Here is a 22,609-nt window from a genome sequence, read left to right on the forward strand (position 1 = left end):
ATTTATTTGAAAACACTAGTATTATTATGTCAACAGTCAATACGGAACACAAAGACTGAGATTAAACATGAAACAGGCAAATGTGTTCCACCACGCTTCGTCTGCAGACTTCCACAAAATTCTCGACTATACGAGAGCAAAGTTTCGCTTAAATTTTTAACAATGGCGCCTTGGGTTGAGGGATGGTTCGTGGATTGATCATATAAACACGAGATTTGACATGGTGTCAAATTCGGTGGCCAGTTCTGATCGCCATTGCGATGGATGAGACGAGCAGGGAATCTTATTCTCAACAACCTTGATGTTCAACGGTAGTGTGGCGTGCTTTCCCTCTCCTGGTGGAACTACATGCGTTCCATATTCAATTCTTGCAACTGTGTTCATAAAAACTGTGTTATCATATGGCTATAACGATCAAAAGCCACTTCTGGAGGCAGATTGTAGTACTCACTTCACTCTGTATGTCATTTTAGTTGCATTATGACGAGCGGTTTCCCATGTATCAATAAATAATATGAAGTCAGCACTTTCTATGGCAACTAACACTCCCAGAAATCATTTGAGACCAGTAAGTGTGTAAAGTTTCCCAATTTCATTTGTTCCCGGATATCCGCTCATTGCAAGGTAGCACCCTTACGTATTATAGAAATGTATGTACGTATGTATGTTCTACATCTCCTCCTAAATCACTGGAGCGAATTCAACCAAACTTGGTACACGTATCTCTTACTGTCAGTCAGCGATCTCTGTGGGGTTAAGAACGACCTGCCGACTATAGTTCTGTAGATATGACATAATAAACAATGAGATGCGTGAAAAACTGCAGCATCATCGGTAAAGTTTTAATATATCTATTCTTTACTGCGAAGACATTCCCAGAGTCGAATCAACTTAAGGAAATCCCTGATACCTGGCTGCATTTTTGACAGATTTCAGGTGCGAAGCGCAAACAGCTGCACGTGAAAACAAGTCATAGAGATGGGAAGCAGCTTCGCCCTTTGGGCGGAAACTGTCTAATTTGGATACTGTGCTTATGCATTTGTACGTTATGCATATTTCCTTCTACGACTGCTTCGTAATGTCAAAGATGTTTTCAGAAATACAAGGAAATGAAATTTTTTGATATTACACTAAAAATACAGTTCAATTTTTGTTTTCGTTGCTAATAGATAATTGCAAACTGAACACCCTGGAAATGCCTGTTTTTCAGCTATTGTAACAATAGAACACCATGTATAAACATCCTCTTGATTGAGATGGCACATCAAACTCTGTGTCCCCGTATAAGTGGCTGGAAGCACCGGTATTCAGGCCAGAGGGAGAGCGAGCCGTTTCCACCTTGATCATGCCATTAAAACAACGATTATTAAAAAGGTACTATTATGTGGAGTACCTACTAAACAAAATTTGTAACAGGATTGAGGATATTTTGGTGGGGAGGACGCAGTTTGTTATGTGATTTCTGGTTTTCTCGGCGTGATTGATTAAAGGTGTGGTTCTGGACACACAGTCGAGTTGTTTCTATTTTACGCACAATATTTCGACGACCTACCTAGTCGTCATCTTCAGGTATCACGAATTTTGCTGTTATATGCACTCGCTGCCTAGACTCCAGCCACTCTGGTGGGAGTCCAAACAGCGAGTGCACATAACAGCATAACTCACAACACATGAAAATAAGTACTGGGCTGGTCGACAAAATAATGTGCATACAATAGAAAAAACTCGTATGTGTACCTGCAAGCACACCATGTTATCTTGGATGGAAAGCCATCGACAGAATTAAAAGTAACTTGAGACTTGCCCCAGAGGTGTGTGCTAGGAGCCTTGTTAGTCAAGGTGATTACAATTTTGACGACTTGTTTTAAATCTTCATAAAAGTAAAAGCGTTAGTTTTGGAAACATTCGACTCGTACAAACAACAGGGTGTAACAATTAGTAGGGATGTAAAATGGAATGATCAAATAGGTTCGGTCGTAGGTAAGGTAGGTGGCAGACTTTGGTGCATTGACGGAATACAAAGGAAATGCAGTCAGCATACAATGGAGATTCATTATAAATCGCTTGATCCCCATTTTAGATTATTGCTCGATTGTGTGGCATGCATACCAAATAGGACTAACAGATGACAATGAACGCAAACATAGAAAGGTGACACGAATGGCCCTAGGTCTGTTTGTACGTGAGGGTGACACAGATATGCTGAAATGGCACTCTTGAAGATAGATGTAAAGCATCCCGCCAAAACCTACTTACAAAGTTCCAAGAACAACATTTAGAGGCCCCTATGTAAAACTCGCATAGGGATCATCAGGACAAAATTAGATTAATTACAGAGACATTTAAACAATAATTCTTCCCACGCTCCACACGTGAGTGGAACGGGAAGAAACCCTAACATGTGGTACCATTCTAAGTAGCCACTGTCATGTACTGCGCAGTGGTTTGACTGCATATACGTGGATGTAGATGCACTGTAATTCTGAAGTCAAATTTCTTAACTCTGAGATTAAGCACAGGGTGTTACACTATGTTGCGAGCTAACCGCATGAAGTGGGGATCTTAACTTTCTACTTCAAGGAATTTACTCTGGCCTTCTTGGACCAAAAATGTTGACTTGATCCGCCATTTTATACTTACAAATGAAATGACGTAGTTTCAGAGACTTTACTGGTCTCATACAGATATGATATTATGTATATACACTGAAATGGCAAGTGAAAATTTGTAGCAAGGCCGGAACTGGAACCTGGATCTTTGCTTACTAGGCAGTTGTGTTAGCCACTAAACCACCTTGGCACAGTGCTTCACACAACTGCACGGATTTCCCTCGCGTGTCTTGCTCCTCCACACTGCACTAAGGCGTCTTAGTGGCTAACATGTCTGCCTATCAAGTGGAAGACCCATATTCGATTCCCAGACTTGGTACAAATTTTCACTCACCACTTCAGTCGGTATACATAAAATTATATCTCTATGAAACCTGTAAAGTCTCTGAAACTGTGTCATTTCGTTTGTATAAGTACCTGTCCCGCGGTTTCGGGCTAGATACCCCATTTACGTTCTATGCAGAGGTGCTATTCCAGAACATAGAGGGCCTCCGCAATTTTGTTCGTGTGTAAGGAGGAGTTGAAAGTAGACTGGGGCAGCAGTGAGAATTTGCGTTGACGAGAGTGGCATGCCAGGGTAATCCTTGCAGTTGCGTGAATCGCTGTGCCAAGGCGACTTAGTGCCTGACGCACCTACCTAGCAAGCAGGAGACCCAGATTCGATTCCTGACTTGGGTTCAAATTTTCGCAGCCGCTTCAGTCTGTACAATAAAATTTTATGAATGCTCGTTCACTAAGCGTGCAGGGTAGTACTGAATTCTGACACGATTGTGAAACATTTAAGCCCTATGATTTTAAGTCTGAACCAAACAAAATAAACTATCCGGAATAATCGCGTAGTAACGAAGTTACTTCAGCGTGCACTCTTAGCAAGACAATTCTTAAACATGTTTAGTATACATTGTGGTGACAAAAGTCACGGGATAGCGATATGCACGAACACAGAGGGCGGTAGTATCGCGTGCAGAAGGCATAAAACGTCGTTGCAATGGCGGGGATGTCATTTATACTCAGGTGATTCAAGTGAAATGGTTTCAGACGTGATTATGGCCGGAAGACAAGAGTTAACAGACTATGAACGCGGAATGGTAGTTGGAGATAGACACACGGGACATTCCATTTCAGTATTCCAAGACCCACAAAGGCAAGACTGTGCCGAGAATACCAAATTTCGGGCATTACCACTCACCATGGAAAACGCAGTAGGCGACAGCCTTCAGTTAACGACCGATAGCAGTGGCGTTTGCATAGTGTTTCAGTGCTAACAGTCAGTCAACACTGCTTGAAATAAATGCACAAATCAATAGTGGACGTACGACGAACGTGTATGTCATGACGAAGCAGCGAAATTTGGCATTAATAGGCTACGGCAGCAGACAACGGATGCGAGTGTCTTTGCATACAGCATGACATCTCCTGCAGCGCTCGTGACCACATCGGTTGGAACCCAGATGACAGAAAAAACGTGGCCTAGTCAGAAAACCCTCGATTTCAGATGGTAAGAGCTAATGTTAGGGATTGAGAGTGGTGCATATCCGATGAAGGCATGGACCAAAGTTGTCAACAAGGCGCTCTGCAAGCTAATTGTACTTCCATGTTGATGGGGGGCTGTGTTTACGTGGAATGGACCGAGTCTTCTGGTCCAACTGAACCGACCGCTGACTGGAAATGGTTATGTTCGGCTGCTTGGAGACCATTTGCAGTCATTCATGGACTTCATGTTCTTAAACAATAACGGAATTTTTATGGATGAAAATGCGCCACGTCACTGGCCCAAAGTTGTTCGCGATTGGTTTGGAGTACAAAAAATGGCTCTGAGCACTATTGGATTTAACTGCTGAGGTCATCAGTCCCCTAGAACTTAGAACTACTTAAACCTAACTAACCTAAGGACATCACACACATCCATGCCCGATGCAGGATTCGAACCTGCAACTGTAGCAGTCGCGCAGTTCCAGACTGAAGCTCCTAGAGCCGCTCGGCCACACTGGCCGGCTTTTGAAGAACATTCTGAACAATTCGAGCCAATTACTAGGCCACCCAGACAGCCCGACATGAATTCCACTAACATTTATTGGATATAATCGAGAGGTCAGTTTGTGCACGAATTGTGCACCAGCAACACTTTTGCAATTAGGGATGGCTATAGAGGCAGCGTGGATAAGTATTTCTACAGGGAACTTCCAGCAACTTGTTAAGTCCCTGCCATGTCGAGGTGCTGTACTACACTGGGCAAAATGAAGTCTGACACGATATTAGGAGGTATCCTATGACTCGTATCACCTCATTGTATAAAGGAATGGGATTCTGAATAATCTTAATGGTCTAGAGATTTAGCATTCAAGAATCCAGTTATTTAGTGGCATTATTTACAACTGAACACGACATTATCAGCACGACTCATTGTCGAGTTGTAATAGCTGTAGTCCCATACTTATATATGTGGTGGGGGAATTAAGTGAAATTGTATGACCATCAGCACTGGTAAGCCTCACTGAAACATATGGTTTGTAATCTATTTAAGGATAGGTTTCTGTATCATACACTACCTTCGGGCTGTCAGATCAACAGTGAAGCATAAGAGTGGGGAAATTGCGACTACCATTGACAGTAAAACTTTGCTAGGATCAGTTAAAGGGCAAAATGGCTGCCAACTAAATAGTACTGGTTGAAGACCACATGCTACTCTGCACATGGTGAGAAATACAATACTCACTCACCATCATGACTATGATACAATGAATTAATGCTACATAATCAAATTGAATTTAGTGATTTTAAATGGGGAGCATGGGTACAAGCGTAATGGTGACTACATGGAGCATGTACACAAACAAAGCCCCTCTAATAAATTGAATTTCTGACACCGAGCTTCGCTCATTGTAACAAATTTCATATGCAAGAAGTTATTTTAATATAAACATAGCTATTCCCTTTGCCGGAAGGTGCCACAGGTTTAAACAGATCCTAACTCATAAAATCCAAGTTAACCTTGACTTACATCTCCACATTTCAATAGAGCATCGATGCTCACAAGCTCCTCTGAGCAGACTCTCCACTCACAATTTTTTTCTCCCTAAACTTGCCACAAGCCTCAGCATCAGTCCTCTATGGAGAGAGTGGCAAACTGACCAGTTGCCCACACCACCATAAAGCATGAAATGTGAACCCAGTTAGGGTTGGAAAAAACACAAGTATCTGTAGCTCTCTTCTTTCTGAACAGAGAAGACTTAGAGAAGATTCCACCCAGCAGGCCACAGGGCCAATCAAATTACACAATTTTAAGCACATTGTGAAAGTTCTGTTCTTCTTCTAAGATGTGATACTGCCAACTAAGTTTGAAAGGGAAACTAAATGACATACCCCTGGCCTCCCATAGGAGGAGGAAAGGAAACCGCCACAGGCTAGCAACTCTGCTGCCTGGAAATGAACGTACAGCATTGTGAGCCGGGAGTCCCACATTCGGGGAAGTTAGGCCGCCAAGGGCAAGTACTAGTTTCCATTTCATGGAGGTTACTACCCCAGGATTTAGTAAAAGAGGAGGCACATGGCTACCAATCACAAATGAATGTAAAGAGAAATAAAACAAAGTTCCAATGAAATTTCAGAATTAGAAGTTTGTGTTACATTCATGAGATTGCATTTTGTGAAAGTTGCTTTTTCAGCGTAATGCTGTGATTTTTCTCTTGTACTGTTTGTCCCTGTATTTCTGCTACATTTAAGAAATGATTATTAAATATATTTGGTACCTGTGACTCATCATTTATAGCCTTTCCAATCAGCTCAATAGTGATGTTATCCTGTTCTGTTGCTAGTTGCCCTGTTTCTCATTTCACTATCTTCTATATAGCCTTGCATCTGTTGTTGGAATCATCGATTTCTGACATTTTACAGATGTTCCTTGATTTTTAATAAGTTTTCTTAGTAATTGTGAAACGTTTTTGTAGTGTGCAACTACTACAGGATCTCTTCTTGTTTTCACCAATAGATATACTTCTCTTTTCCTTTCACAAGATACTTCACTCCCTCTAGTGATGCATGGTATTGTATATGACTGTTTAATGTCCTCTCATATTACTTTATGCAGAAATCTATTTTCAAACAATAATATGAATTTATCATGGAGTACTTTAAATTTTATATTGAAATTCGGTTAATTATAAATTTTATTCCAGGTTATCTCTTTTAACTATGGTTGAAAATATTTGTCCTAGAGTAATTAATTATTCCGATTTCCACTGAGGAGTATCTATACTGTAAGGTATTGTCAGGAAGATGAATCACATAATCATTATCAATAAATAATACAGATAAGTCAGTGAATGGCAATATTTTGGAGGAGGTACAAAAATAATATATGTCTTTTATCATTCCAATGCCTGAAGTGAAGTTTCCATAGAGACACAAGGTTTGACATGAGAGATGAGAAATTTAGTTCATGGGAATATATAGATGTTTATAGGGGTTTTCACAGAACTCTAGGTCCAAAGTCAATGCTCTCATGTTTCTTTTGTGCTGAGTTATAAAATAAATTAAAGTTAATTTATAAATATATGTAATAAGTTTCAAAGTGTTGCCAAGGTTCCCCAGGTGAAGGACACAAGTCCACTCTTCAGGTTATGAGAGTATGTATTCCAAGATTAACCAACAAATATATTACCTCCTTTTATGCACACATCACATATAGAGATAGTTGGCTGTACACAGATAGTAATTATTCTTATAAACCATATACAAATTAAATAGGTAGGAGAGGAGGGTTATGTACCTCTGCTACATACTTACAGTTTGTTCATTACGTTCTGACTGACATTTCAGGAAGGTGTGGGGAGGGGAGGAAGCAAGCTCCACCTACTGCAGCCCAACACATTGGCAGCTACAGGGACAGTGGTAGTGCAGGAGGAACAAGTTGCACTTTCCGGACAAAGTTCTGGCACTTCACATGTGTTTACTGGGTTGGCACAGTATGGCCAGGCAATCACTTCATAATGGCTACAGCACACATAGGTACTGTATTTTAGATCACTGGTATTGGCAGCAGCCAGGCACAAATCGTTCATGGCCCCTAGTCTACCGCCTTTACTGTGCTAAGTCAGTCAGTTACTATGAAGGACATTGTGAGACAACTATACTGGTGCTTGTGGGGACAGATGTATATGTAGACTCCGTGACACATAGGTACACATATGGACTGATTACCACTTTTCGTGATTTGCAGTTCCTTTAACTCCCATCTGATAAGTAATGATTGATACCTATTTTAGTATAAATTATCAAAATTGAGCAAAGAATCCTTATTTTGTTGTGATAATGTTAGCATCCTTCTCACAATGTTTCCCAGCCCGTTCGGTTAAGATTGCCTAAGAGTTATTCTATAGATAGTATACACTGCTCCTCCCACATTCTGTATGTCTCTGAAGATAAGTGTGTAAAACTTGTTTGTTCCGCTATTAACCAATCAATTGTGACCACCAAGCGCAATGAAACAACACTGAGCTTTTCAGGACAAATGTAAAAGTATCATCTTTCTAATCATCTCAATTTTAACTTCAGCTAATCTCCCTAGTAAAATATTTTTTGAGTTGAACTCAACTTTATGCCATGAGTAATTTATGTAAATAATATTATTTATATAATCCCATAAATGTTGAGTGCTGTTAGTTTCACAAGTGTCAATGCATTTAGGATATTCATTTCCTAACTGTTTGTTTAAGTCACATGTATTTTACAGGAATTAAACTGGAGGGAAAAGAATCCAGAGGACACTATTTCCACTTCATCAGGGGAAGGTATGTGATATGTATCGTACTCCTCTTTTTAGGTCAACAAACTGAACAGTTAAGTTCAAATGTTTAAACATTTTGTGTCTGAATCAGTAGCCAAATGTCTTCCTAAGAAGTTAATGTAAATTTAGATATATGCTATTTGTGATAGTTAAACTGTCTTTCACTAAGTATAGTTAACACTTGTATCTGTTCCAGAAACTCCATTTTTGTTCCTTTGTTTCCTTTTTGAGTTTCTTTCTTATCTTGAAAAAAAAACTGTGATGACACTGTGTGCAGCTGTAGTGATGATTTTTTATGGGTGTTATTTGCCAGTATTTGATCTTGCAAACTTCTATTGTAGTACCCAAAATGAGGTAAACAGTGCTGTACTATTAAATACACTACCCAATTCAATATAGTGGTATATGATACGTGGCCTAAAATGACATACACTTCATGGTACACACACAGTGAAGACAGTTTGCTCTGATCTGTGTGCTCTGCAGGGGCCCATGGCATGGACAATGTTATGGCCACAGCAGGTTGGAAAAGGCTAGTGTCCACTCTGTCTGCTTGCCAGGAGGGTCTAGTCTGAGATGTGGAGCAGGCTCTGCCGGCAATGACTGAGCACATTGGGTGCACTCGGCTCTAAATCATTTTTCATGTCAGCATGACTGATGTCTGCTGCCTGGATTCACAGGCCATCCTTAGTTCCTAAACCCAGCAGGCTGATTTGGTGAAGACAGAGGATCATGCTCACAGAGTGAAAACACAGCTAACATTATGCAGCATCACTCCCACAAATGACCATGGTCTTCTGATTTAGAGGTAATAGGGTGGCTTAAAACAGAGGCTCAGACAATTCCTTGATCATTGTGGATGTGGATTTCTTGACCTCTGCTATTGGGTTGAGAAATGTATAGCCCCCTAGGTGAGATGTGTGCACTACATCTACATCTACATGACTACTCTGCAATTCACATTTAAGTGCTTGGCAGAGGGTTCATCGAACCACAATCATACTGTCTCTCTACTATTCCACTCCCGAACAGCGAGCGGGAAAAACGAACACCTAAACCTTTCTGTTCGAGCTCTGATTTCTCTTATTTTATTTTGATGATCATTCCTACCTAAGTAGGTTGGGCTCAACAAAATATTTTCGCATTCGGAAGAGAAAGTTGGTGACTGAAATTTCGTAAAAAGGTCTCGCCGCGACGAAAAACGTCTATGCTGTAATGCCTTCCATCCCAACTCGTGTATCATATCTGCCACACTCTCTCCCCTATAACGCGATAATACAAAACGAGCTGCCCTTCTTTGCACCCTCTCGATGTCCTCCGTCAATCCCACCTGGTAAGGATCCCACACCGCGCAACAATATTCTAACAGAGGACGAACGAGTGTAGTGTAAGCTGTCTCTTTAGTGGACTTGTTGCATCTTCTAAGTGTCCTGCCAATGAAACGCAACCTTTGGCTCGCCTTCCCGACAATATTATCTACGTGGTCGTTCCAACTGAAGTTGTTCGTAATTTTAACACCCAGGTATTTAGTTGAATTGACAGCCTTGAGAATTGTACTATTTATCGAGTAATCGAATTCCAACGGATTTCTTTTGGAACTCCTGTGGATCATCTCACACTTTTCGTTATTTAGCGTCAACTGCCACCTGACACACCATACAGCAATCTTTTCTAAATCGCTTTGCAGCTGATACTGGTCTTCGGATGACCTTACTAGACGGTAAATTACAGCATCATCTGCGAACAGTCTAAGAGAACTGCTCAGATTGTCACCCAGGTCATTTATATAGATCAGGAACAGTAGAGGTCCCAGGACGCTTCCCTGGGGAACACCTGATATCACTTCAGTTTTACTCGATGATTTGCCATCTATTACTACGAACTGCGACCTTCCTGACAGGAAATCACGAATCCAGTCGCACAACTGAGACGATACCCCATAGCTCCGCAGCTTGATTAGAAGTCGCTTGTGAGGAACGGTGTCAAAAGCTTTCCGGAAATCTAGAAATACGGAATCAACTTGAGATCCCCTGTCGATAGCGGCCATTACTTCGTGCGAATATAGAGCTAGCTGCGTTGCACAAGAGCGATGTTTCCTGAAGCCATGCTGATTACGTGTCAATAGATCGTTCCCTTCGAGGTGATTCATAATGTTTGAATACAGTATATGCTCCAAAACCCTACTGCAAACCGACGTCAATGATATAGGTCTGTAGTTAAATGGATTACTCCTACTACCCTTCTTGAACACTGGTGCGACCTGCGCAATTTTCCAATCTGTAGGTACAGATCTATCGGTGAGCGAGCGGTTGTATATGAGTGCTAAGTAGGGAGCTATAGTATCAGCGTAATCTGAAAGGAACCTAATCGGTATACAATCTGGACCTGAAGACTTGCCCGTATCAAGCGATTTGAGTTGCTTCGCAACCCCTAAGGTATCTACTTCTAAGAAACTCATGCTAGCAGATGTTCGTGTTTCAAATTCTGGAATATTCCATTCGTCTTCCCTGGTGAAGGAATTTCGGAAAACTGCGTTCAATAACTCTGCTTTAGCGGCACAGTCGTCGGTAACAGTACCATCGGCACTGCGCAGCGAAGGTATTGACTGCGTCTTGCCGCTTGTGTAATTTACATACGACCAGAATTTCTTCGGATTTTCTACCAAATTTCGAGACAATGTTTCGTTGTTCTACATGCAGGAAGCAGCTACTAGGGCAGCAGAGTATGTGCAGCAGGCACATGTGGATTTCTTAGGATAGAAAAATCCCTCTACACACCTGATAAGACATATTCTGACTGCACACAGAATAGCATTCACCATAGATGATTGGAGAAACAAAATTTTAATAATGTATTACCCAATAGCAAGAGCATATATGGAAAGGTACCAGAACTAGTCTAATTTATAAATAATAAAAAATACCTACATGATATTAGGGACAAATAGCTGGCTGAAGCTGCATGTCAACAGCAATGAAATCTAGACTCCAAGTTGAATGTATATCATAAAAATGTATTGAACACTGTTGGTAAAAGTGTGTTTATAGCAATAAAAAATACAATAATATCTAGTGAGATAAATACTGATTCAGAAAGTGAAAATTTTTTAGTGAAGATAAGTGTTATACGCAGATCAAACATGTACCCTGGATGCTTTTATAGGCTTCCTGACTCAGCAGCAGCAGCAGTATTGGTGGAACACCTGAGGGGAAACTTGGAAAACATTTCATGTAATTTTCCTGTTCATGTGGAGATTTTAACTTACCTGCTATAGTCTGGGAGACTCAAGTGATTAGGATTAGTAGTAGTGACAGAGAATCATTTGAAATTTCTCTAAGTACCTCACCCAAAAATTATAATGAACAGTTAATTGGAGAACCAACTCACGAAGATAAAATCTTAGTAAAACTGTGAGGGCCATAAAAGACTCACCATGCCTGGACAACCATGTTAGTAACCGTAATGGCATTGAAACAGGGAATGCCACAGAAAAGGCTGAAGTACTAAAAGTCTTTCTACAAAACTACTTCACAGAGGAAGATCACAAGGTAGTCCCTCCTTTAAATCGTTGCATGGATGGCAAATAACAGTTATCATAAAAAGTGACCAAGGAATAGAAAAGCAATTGAAATCACTTAGAAGAGGAAAGGGCACTGGACCTGGTTAAATAACAGATCATCTATACACTCCTAGCAAAAGTGAACCATGGGTCTACAGATGTGTGAAGCATTGCTAATGATTGGAAAAAAGCTCAAGTCATTTCCTTTTTCAAGAAGGGTCGTTGAGCAGTTGAATGAAATTATACGCCTATATCTTTGATACTGATCTATTGTAGAACTTTGGAACATGTTTTATGCTCACATATTATCACATTTCTATAGATCAAACATCTCCTCTGTAGACATCGACATCGGTTCCAAAAACAACAATCATATGAAAGCCAGGTAGATGCTGTGTTGCTTGACATCTACATATACACGATTACTCTGCAATTCACATTTATGTGCTTGTGAGAGGGTTCAGCGAACCACAATCATACTATCTCCCTACCATTCCACCCCCGAACAGCGAGCGGCAAAACCGAACACCTAAACCTTTCTGTTCGAGCTCTGATTTCTCTTATTTTAGTTTGATGATCATTCCTACCTATGTAGGTTGGGCTCAACAAAATATTTTCGCACTCGGAAGATGAAATTGGTGACTGGAAATTCGTAAATAGATCTCGTCGCGACGAAAACCGTCTTTGCTTTAATGACTTCCATCCCAAATCGCGTATCATATCTGCCACACTCTCTCCCCTATTACGTGATAATACAAAACGAGCTGCCCTTTTTTGCACCCTTTCGACATCCTCCGTCAATCCCACCTGGTAAGGATCCCACACCGCGCAACAATATTCTAACAGAGGACCAACGAGTGTAGTGTAAGCTGTCTCTTTAGTGGACTTGTTGCATCTTCTAAGTGTCCTGCCAATGAAACGCAACCTTTGGCTCGCCTTCCCCACAATATTATCTAAGTGGTCTTTCCAACTGATGTTGCTCGTAATTTTAACACCCAGGTACTTAGTTGAATTGACAGCCTCGAGAATTGTACTACTTATCCAGTAATCGAATTCCAACGGATTTGTTTTGGAACTCATGTGGATCACCTCACACCTTTCGTTATTTAGTGTCAACTGCCACCTGACACAACATACAGCAATCATTTCTAAATTGCTTTGTAACTGATACTGACCTTACTAGACGGTAAATTACAGCATCATCTGCGAACAACCTAAGAGAACTGCTCAGATTATCACCCAGGTTATTTATATAGATCAGGAACAGCAGAGGTCCCAGGACGCTTTCCTGGAGAGCACCTGATATCACTTCAGTTTTACTCAACGATTTGCCGTCTATTACTACGAACTGTGACCTCCCTGACAGGAAATCACGAATCCAGTCGCACAACTGAGACGATACTCCATGCGCCTGCAGCTTGATAAGAAGTCGCTTGTGAGGAACGGTGTCAAAAGCTTTCCGGTAATCAAAAACTACAGAATCAACTTGAGATCCCCTGTCGATAGCGGCCATTACTTCGTGCGAATATAGAGCTAGCTGCGTTGCACAAGAACGATGTTTTCTGAAACCATGCTGATTACGTATCAATAGATCGTTCCCATCGACGTGATTCATAATGTTTGAATACAGTATGTGCTCCAAAACCCTACTGCAAACCGACGTCAATGATACAGGTCTGTAGTTAAATGGATTACTCCTACTAACCTTCTTAAACACTGGTTCGACCTGGGCAATTTTCCAATCTGTAGGTACAGATGTATCGGTGAGCGACCGGTTGTATATGGTTGCTAAGTAGGGAGCTATTGTATCAGCGTAATCTGAAAGGAACCTAATCGTTATACAATCTGGATCTGAAGACTTCCCCGTATCAAGCGATTTGAGTTGCTTCGAAACCCCTAAGGTATCTACTTCTAAGAAACTCATGCTAGCAGCTGTTCGTGTTTCAAATCCTGGAATATTCCATTCGTCTTCCCTGGTGAAGGAATTTCGGAAAATTGCGTTCAATAACTCCGCTTTAGCGGCACAGTCGTCGGAAACAGTACCATCGGCACTGCGCAGCGAAGGTCTTGACTGCGTCTTGCCGCTTGTGTACTTTACATACGACCAGAATTTCTTCGGATTTTCTACCAAATTTCGAGACAATGTTCCGTTGTGGAACCTATAAAAGGCATCTCGCATTGAAGTCCGTGCCAAATTTTGCGAGTCTGTAAATTTTAGCCAATCTTCGGGATTTTGCGTTCTTCTGAACTTCACATTCTTTTCCCGTTGCCTGTTTCGTGTACCATGGGGGATCAGTTCCATGTCTTAGCAGTTTATGAGTTATGAATCTCTCAATTGCTGTTACTACTATATCCTTGAATTTGAGCCACATCTCGTCTACATTTGCATAGTCAGTTCGGAAGGAATGGAGATTGTCTCTTAGGAAGGCTTCTAGTGACACTTTATCCGCTTTTTTTAAATAAAATTATTTTGCCTTTGTTTCTGGTGGATATGGAAGAAACGGTATTGAGCCTAGCTACAACGACCTTGTGATCACTAATCCCTGTATCAGTCATGATGCTCTCTATTGGCTCTAGATTGTTTGTGGCTAAGAGGTCAAGTGTGTTTTCGCAACCATTTACAATTCGCATGGGTTCGTGGACTAACTGCTCGAAATAATTTTCGGAGAAAGCATTTAGGACAATCTCGGAAGATGTTTTCTGCCTACCACCGGTTTTGAACAAGTATTTTTGCCAACATATCGAGGGAAGGTTGAAGTCTACTATAATCATATCAGTGGGGTATTTATTTGTTACGAGACTCAAATTTTCTCTGAACTGTTCAGCAACTATATCATCGGAGTCTGGGGGTCGGTAGAAGGAGTCAATTATTAACTTAGTTCGGCTGTTAAGTATAACCTCCACCCATACCATTTCGCATGGAGAATCTACTTCGACTTCATTACAAGATAAACCACTACTGACAGACACAAAGAGTCCACTACCAATTCTGCCTAATCTGTCTTTCCTGAACACCATCTGAGACTTCTTAAAAATTTCTGCGGAACTTATTTCAAGCTTTAGCCAGCTTTCTGTACCTATAACGATTTCACCTTTTGTGCTTTCTATTAGCACTTGAAACTCAGGGACTTTCCCAGCACAACTACAACAATTTACAACTACAATTCCGACTGTTCCTTGATCCAAGCACGTTCTGTATTTGCATGCTCCCTTTGAGACTGCAACTTACTAGTACTTTCCAGAGGCCTGCTAACCTAAAAAACTGCCCAGTCCACGCCACACAGCCTCCGCTACCCATGTAGCCGCCAGCTGAGTGTAGTGAACTCCTGACCTATTCAGCGAAACCCCACCACCCTACGGCGCAAGTCAAGGAATCTGCAGCCAACACGGTCGCAAAACCGTCTGAGCCTCTGATTCAGACCCTCCACCCGGCTCTGCACCAAAGGTCCACAGTCGGTTCTGTCAACGATGCTGCAGATGGTGAGCTCTGCCTTCATCTCGTAAGCAAGACTGACCGTCTTCACCAAATCAAATAGTCGCTCGAATCCAGAGAGAATTTCCTCAGATCCAAAGCAGCTCACGTCATTAGTGCTGACATGAGACACCACCTGCAGCTGGCTGCACCCTGTGCTCTTCATGGTATCCGGAAGAACCCTTTCTTCCCCCCCCCCCCCCTTAGTCACCATATCCCTAAGGGGCCCCATTACACGCCTAACATTGGAGCTCCCAACTACCAATAAGCCCACCCTCTGTGATTGCTGATTGCTCTGACCTTGGAGGCTGAGAATCATCCTCTGAAACAGGGCAGGCAGCTGCATTTGGCTCAGCCAGAGACAGTACCTGAAACCTGTTTGTCAGACTCATCGGGGAGGCTTTCTGATCAGCCTCCAGGGACGTCTTTCGCTGCCTGCCACGCCTTGGAACGACCTCCCAACCAACCACAGGCGAGGGCTCAGCCCCACTGCGGGCAGCAACCGGGGAAACCACAGCAGCATACTGATCTGGGGACAGACGGGACGAGGTTGACATCCCCGTGATACCCAAGTCCATCTCCCCACAGTGGTGCCCATTGGTAACAGACTCAAGATGCAGACCGAAGTCAGTGCCTCCTGCAGCCCTTATCCGAACACAGCAATCGCAGTCCCTGTCCATTCTAATTGATGCTGGACAACAGTTACTGAAACATGAGTACATGCCTAGATAACGCAAGGGAAACATGCAAAGAATGTATGAACTAACCTGTACAAATGCCTAACGACTTTGATACAATCTGCCTGAATTTGTTATTACAGTAAGTAAAACTCGAAATTACACCTCCTATATGAAACTATGTAACAAATAAGTGAGCTAGGAGTATATGACTTGCTGCTAGCAGCTGCTTATCCAATGATGGCAGGGAGCACACTGGCTGTGACCAACCGACACTGGCCGTTCAAAACAAAAACAGAAGACAAATGACTACGCGAATTTACACTATTCAGGTAATAAAACGCGATGCTACAACTCTCAAATACTATAATGCTTCCATAAGGTGTTCAATACAGTTCCACACTGCTGCCTAATAAACAAACTACAAGTGTATCACACACACACACACACACACACACACACACACACACACACACACACACACACACACACACAAGTAGCTGCTTCCATAAAATATAAATATACATAACAAAGCCTGGAATGTTTTTAGTTTTTAATTTTTGACTTGAGCATGTTTTCCCTAAACTTTGATTATTGCCTCCTTGCAAAGTAACTTCATGGCTTTTAAATTTTCTTTCTGATGCAAACATTCTTAGAAGTGTCAAAACATAGGTAAATGTATTAAATATTTGCCACCAGTTGGCACTGTTATTTCTCCATTGAAAGTTATTTATATTAATACAGAACACAATTTCAAAAACATTGACACAAGTAGATTTTGAGTCCACAGCAGAAAGAGGTGTGTGCCTGTGTATTAATACTGAAAAATAGATAACTTTTAATTGTAACTGCATATAGTTCCCCACTGGAAAATTTAGAACTGCTTATGAGGAGTCTCCATTCGTTGCTACGCTGTCAGTTAGGCAGTAGCAAGAATTAATAGTCTATTGTGACTTCAGTGTAGATTTCCTAAGGGATTTTGATAGGAAAAATGATGTGGAAACCTTATTTGGATTCTACAATTTGATCTCAGTAATTAACTTTCCAGTACAGATGAATAAAGACACAAGAACCCTAACTGATAATATTTTCTTTGGTGACACTCAAAGTAAGAAAATAATTGTTAACCCAGTAACAAATGACCTCACTGATCACGAAATAAAGTCAGTCAGGATAAATAAGGAAGTGCCTTACAGTGTAGATACCCCTCAGTGGAAATCAGAATAATTAATTACTCCAGGACAAATATTTTCAACCATAGTTTAAAGAGATAACCTGGAATAAAATTTATAATTGCCCGAATTTCAACATTAAATTTAATCTAATCCATGATAAATTCATATTATTATTTGAAAATAGCTTTCTGCATAAGCTAATCAGATAGGACATTAAACACTCATGTATAACAACATGGATCACTAGAGGGAGAAAAGTATCTTGTGAAAGGAAAAGAGAAGTATATCTATTGGTGAAAACAAGAAGAGATCCTGTAGTAGTTGCATACTACAAAAATGTCTCAAAATTACTAAGAAAACTTATTAAAAATCAATGAATATCTGTAAAATGTCAGAAATCGATGATTCCAACAACAGATGCAAGGCTATATAGAAGATAGTGAAATGAGAAACAGGGCAACTAGCAACAGAACAGGATAACATCACTATTGAGCTGATTGGAAAGGCTATAAATGATGAGTCACAGGTACCAAATATATTTAATAATCATTTCTTAAATATAGCAGAAAGTATAGTGACAAACAGTAGAAGAGAAAAATCACAGCAGTATGTTGAAAAAACAACTTCCACAAAATTCAATCATATGAGTATAACACAAACTTCTCCATCTGAAATTAAGAAAATCATATATCCCCTAAAAATTAAAGCTCATCTGGTTTTGATGGTGTTCCCAGTAGAGGATTAAAAATTTGTTCCAATATAATAAGCCCTGTCTTATCTCAAATCTGTAATGCATCACTAACTCAAGGCATCTTTTCAGGGCCGGCCGCGGTGGTCTCGCGGTTCTAGGCGCGCAGTCCGGAACCGTGGGACTGCTACGGTCGCAGGTTCGAATCCTGCCTCGGGCATGGATGTGTGTGATGTCCTTAGGTTAGTTAGGTTTAAGTAGTTCTAAGTTCTAGGGGACTAATGACCACAGCAGTTGAGTCCCATAGTGCTCAGAGCCATTTGAACCATCTTTTCAGAGAGACTGAAATATGCCCTTGTCAAACCCCACTATAAGAAAGGTGTTAGAACAGATGTCAGTAACTACAAAATTGTTTCACAACTGACATCATTTTCCAGATTTTTTGGGAAGGTGATGAATTCTAGAATAGCATCTCACCTGAGCAGTTATGATATCCTCTGCAAATCACAGTTTGGATTTCAGAAGAGTTGCTCTTCAGAGAATGCCATTTACATGTTCAATCACCAAGTATTACAAGAATTAAATAACAAAATAGTGACAATTAGAATTTTCTGCTGCCTATCTAAGGCATTTGACTGTGTGAATCACAATATTCTCATATAATGTAATCTGACAGGAAAAAAAATGTACGCACCAAGTGGCAGCAACACACGTAAATAAGGTATAGATATGCAAAGCTTTTGGAGCCAGTGGTCCCTCCTTCTGACAGAAGGGCTGAAAGGTAAGGAGAAGGAGTGAAGGAAGAGGACTTGTGAGGTGTAGCAAATGGGTAGAGTTTGGAAACGTTACCCAGAACCCCAGGTCAGGTGAGACTTGCTGGATGGGATGAGAAGGAAAGACTGATTGTTGGGGACTATATTGCATGAGATCTGAAAACCTGAGAGCTGAAAGGTGGAAGATAAGGTAATATGCAAGACAGAGATTACCGCCAGAACATCATACATGAGTTAATAGGATCAAAAAGCTAAGTGCATTGTTTACGATAGATGGGGGAGGATGAAGGCAAAAACTAGACAGATCAAGAATGAAAGATGTAGAAAACTAAGTTTCCCAAGGCTCAGGCTTACATCCACTACTTTTCCTCATATAGTAAAATTATTTTCCATCTGTTGTACAACAAGCAGAATTAGTTCTTTTTGCAGATGACTCCAGTACTGTAATCAATCCAAGCATACATGCAGCAACAGAAGAAATGGTAAACAAAGATCTTAAACATATAATTGACTTGTTTTCTGCAAATTGGTCTCACACTCCATTTTAAAAAGCACAACCTATTTAGTTCTGCATATCTAGGGGTACTGCATGAATAAGTGTAACTCATGGTGCGAAAATAATAGTCGTGAGGGTGAAAAATTCAAAAATGTTAGGTGCCCACACTTACGTGAATTTAAACTGGAAAAAGCACTTTTGGAACTAATGAAACAACATAATTCAGCCATATTTACATTCAGAATCATTGCAACTCTTGGGGAGAGACAAATCAGTAAGTTGACATATTTGTAGAAATCTCTTTAAGGTGTAGCGTTTCCTGACTATTGCTTCACAGTATGTTTATTCCCTCATGAAGTTTGTTGTAAATAATCCACTGCAGTTCAAAAGGAATCATGATGTGCATAACTGCAATACCACATGTAAAAATTACTTTCATACTCAACATTAGTGTTGACTGTAGCACAAAAGGGGTGCACGGTGCACAACTAAAATTTTTGACAAATTACCAAGTGATATAAAATGTCTGACAAACAGCAAAGTAATATTTGAAAACAAACTGAAGAAGTTTCTCCTTGACAACTCCTTTTATTCTATAGAAGACTTTCTGTTACTGTAATGTGTAAAAGAAGTTTGGTAAGAATTACTAACTCACAACTGTATAAGCAATAACAAATAAATAATTAAAAATAAAACAGCTTTAAAATGTTCAACATGTTTCCATATTTACAAAATTAATTTGCTGTGTAAATGTAAAATGACTCAGTCCATACAATTAAGATTTATTGTGCAAATGATTCATGGAACATGAAACTAAATTACTGAGTTCTTTGTAGCAATTTCATTAAGTTGTTATCAAGATATATTTTGAAAAGAGGGACGGGATGTTTGTATCTCCTGGCTGGAAATTTATATGATGGTCTGGGATAGCTTCAACATTTCTCTTCCATCAAAAATCCTAGCCAGAACCATCCATGGGGCTTCTAGCAACTCTTAAACATAACAATGTTATTAACCACATGAAAGGTATGAATTTAAAAAAAAAATATTGTAAGAGCTGATTTACGACCATGTGATGTGTGTGTGCACTGTGGTGCTGATAAAGACAATAGATGATTATTTCATTGTTCACTGAGATCTATTAATTATTAAAATGTGTATTCAAATCACATGTGTAAATTCAGTGTATCACATAACATAATAAACAAACAGATAACAACAGTTTACCATTTGAGAACACTGTATTTTCTAATCAACTTTTTGTGATGTTATAAGAATCATGCTAAAATGCATCCAATTCAAAAACTATTAGTACTTTGTCAGGAACACTATCGCATAACAGTGATTTACATTATAAACATGTGGGCTATAGTTATTATATATCATATACTATTGTATTAATCATTGTTTGGTACTGAATATGCTCATAGCTATTTAACTAGTCTGGTTTTAATTAGTGATTATTAGTGATTATTTTATTTGATAGGTCTCCTTTTGTGTGGTTCATATATCACATTCACAATCAGAACTAATATTATTCATTGTGTTTTAATTAATTAAGAGGAGATTTTTCACATGGACTTCTTACCCAATTAACCTCCTCATTGGGAGCTTTGTAAAATATTAATTCTTTACACTGTAACATGCATTGGTGTTATATTTTCATTGTCTCATACTTAATTGTCTTTATATGCTTTATACATTGACTGTAACATGTTCAAATCAACAATAGTTTACAGAAACTCTGGGTGCACTTTGACACCACACCCATGGCCCAACCGACATGTCCACTTTTCCCAACAGCATACTTTGCTAAAAGTTCAACCTTGCTATGTTTCAATATCTAGTTACAAATAGTCAGCATAGTCTGATAGACAGGTATTAGCATTCGAGTCACAGCAGCAATGAACTCCATTTTTTGAATAAAATCTAGTTAATATGCTCTCTGACAAAGTTCAAATGTTCTGTACTTGTTTAATTGCTTGATTTGCTACATTACAGGCTCAAGTTCATTATTAAAATTTACTTCTCTTACAGGTGTGTCAAATGCTGAGATTTATGCAAGACCGGAAGTGCTACAATTGTGACATCTTAGGAATCGACCCATAAAAAAACACTTCAATACTGTGCCAGCATGGGTGCTAGGAACTGAACAAGAAAAACCATCAGTGGTAATTCTGCTGCCTGAAGGCTCAGCAGATAATGAACAGGTTTTCGGATGTGCAGATGGACAATAGAGTTCTATCTTCCAAACATTGTGTCAATAGGAAATAAATATCAAGAACAACAGAAATTTACAGTACCTTAAAGAAGTAATATGTTGCCCTTGAGCAGCTATATGGAATAGGAATAATGCACAGAATAACAGAAATCAGACTGAAACTCAATATAATAGATCGTAGACTTCTGTTATAAAACCTCATCCCAGCTCTTCCAATCCACTTGTATGAGCTTTTGCTTCTGATAGTTTGAAAAGAATGAACTGGCAACACTGATAATTACATATCTAGTCTGACTGTAACTATTTTTGCATGCAGTCATCACTGTTTTCCTTCTTAGTTATTTAAGAATTTCATGTACAAAGCATAGAGTACAAGTGTGAATAACTTTTACACACATGAAAGGGAGTGAGTGAAAGATGCGGTCAAAATATATTGTACATATGTTGAGTTGACTTCAATACATTTTTAGCTGGGTTTCTCTGTCACTCTAATAACCCCTTATTTTCTTCATTATTCAGCCAGTTTCAGCAGTTGCTCCATTTCTGATGACCTTGTTATCAGTTTCATGTACATATTTCTAAGATACTACTCAAGTAAGAAGAGAAATTTTGAATGAATTATCATGTGATACTGGGCAATAATCTAAGGAAGTGAACTAAGATTCTCCCTCATGTACCTTATTGAAGTTCGTATAGCACTTGTCTTAAATTAGATATCTTCATTGGTAATACTAGTTAATTCTCTTCTTTAAGCTGTATAATAGTTATTCTAAACAGATGTCTCTTCGTTGTCATTATTTATTAAACAAATAAGGTTTTGTACTTGCTTATAAATATGAAAAAACAGTACTGTTACCAGTGTTTGCTGCATTACATCATTGTGAATTGGAAAAAAACTTATAAATATTGTTGTACCTTACCACTCAGTTCTTAAATTGTAATGAAACTACCAGCACTTTCTATTTTTATTTCTCAAAAAAGTTTTCCACATATTAAGTAAAGTTCCTCACATTGCCATCACATCTTGCTCTCACCTTATTCAATGTTATTAATGTGGCTTTCTTACTTTCTTCCTTAATAATTTATTACAGTTACCTCTATAATTTTAATTCCATTCACCTTGAGGAAAAATGTGTTTGCACATCCTTGATCCT

Source organism: Schistocerca gregaria, chromosome 2, assembly GCF_023897955.1.
Source record: "Schistocerca gregaria isolate iqSchGreg1 chromosome 2, iqSchGreg1.2, whole genome shotgun sequence".
NCBI lineage: Eukaryota > Metazoa > Arthropoda > Insecta > Orthoptera > Acrididae > Schistocerca > Schistocerca gregaria.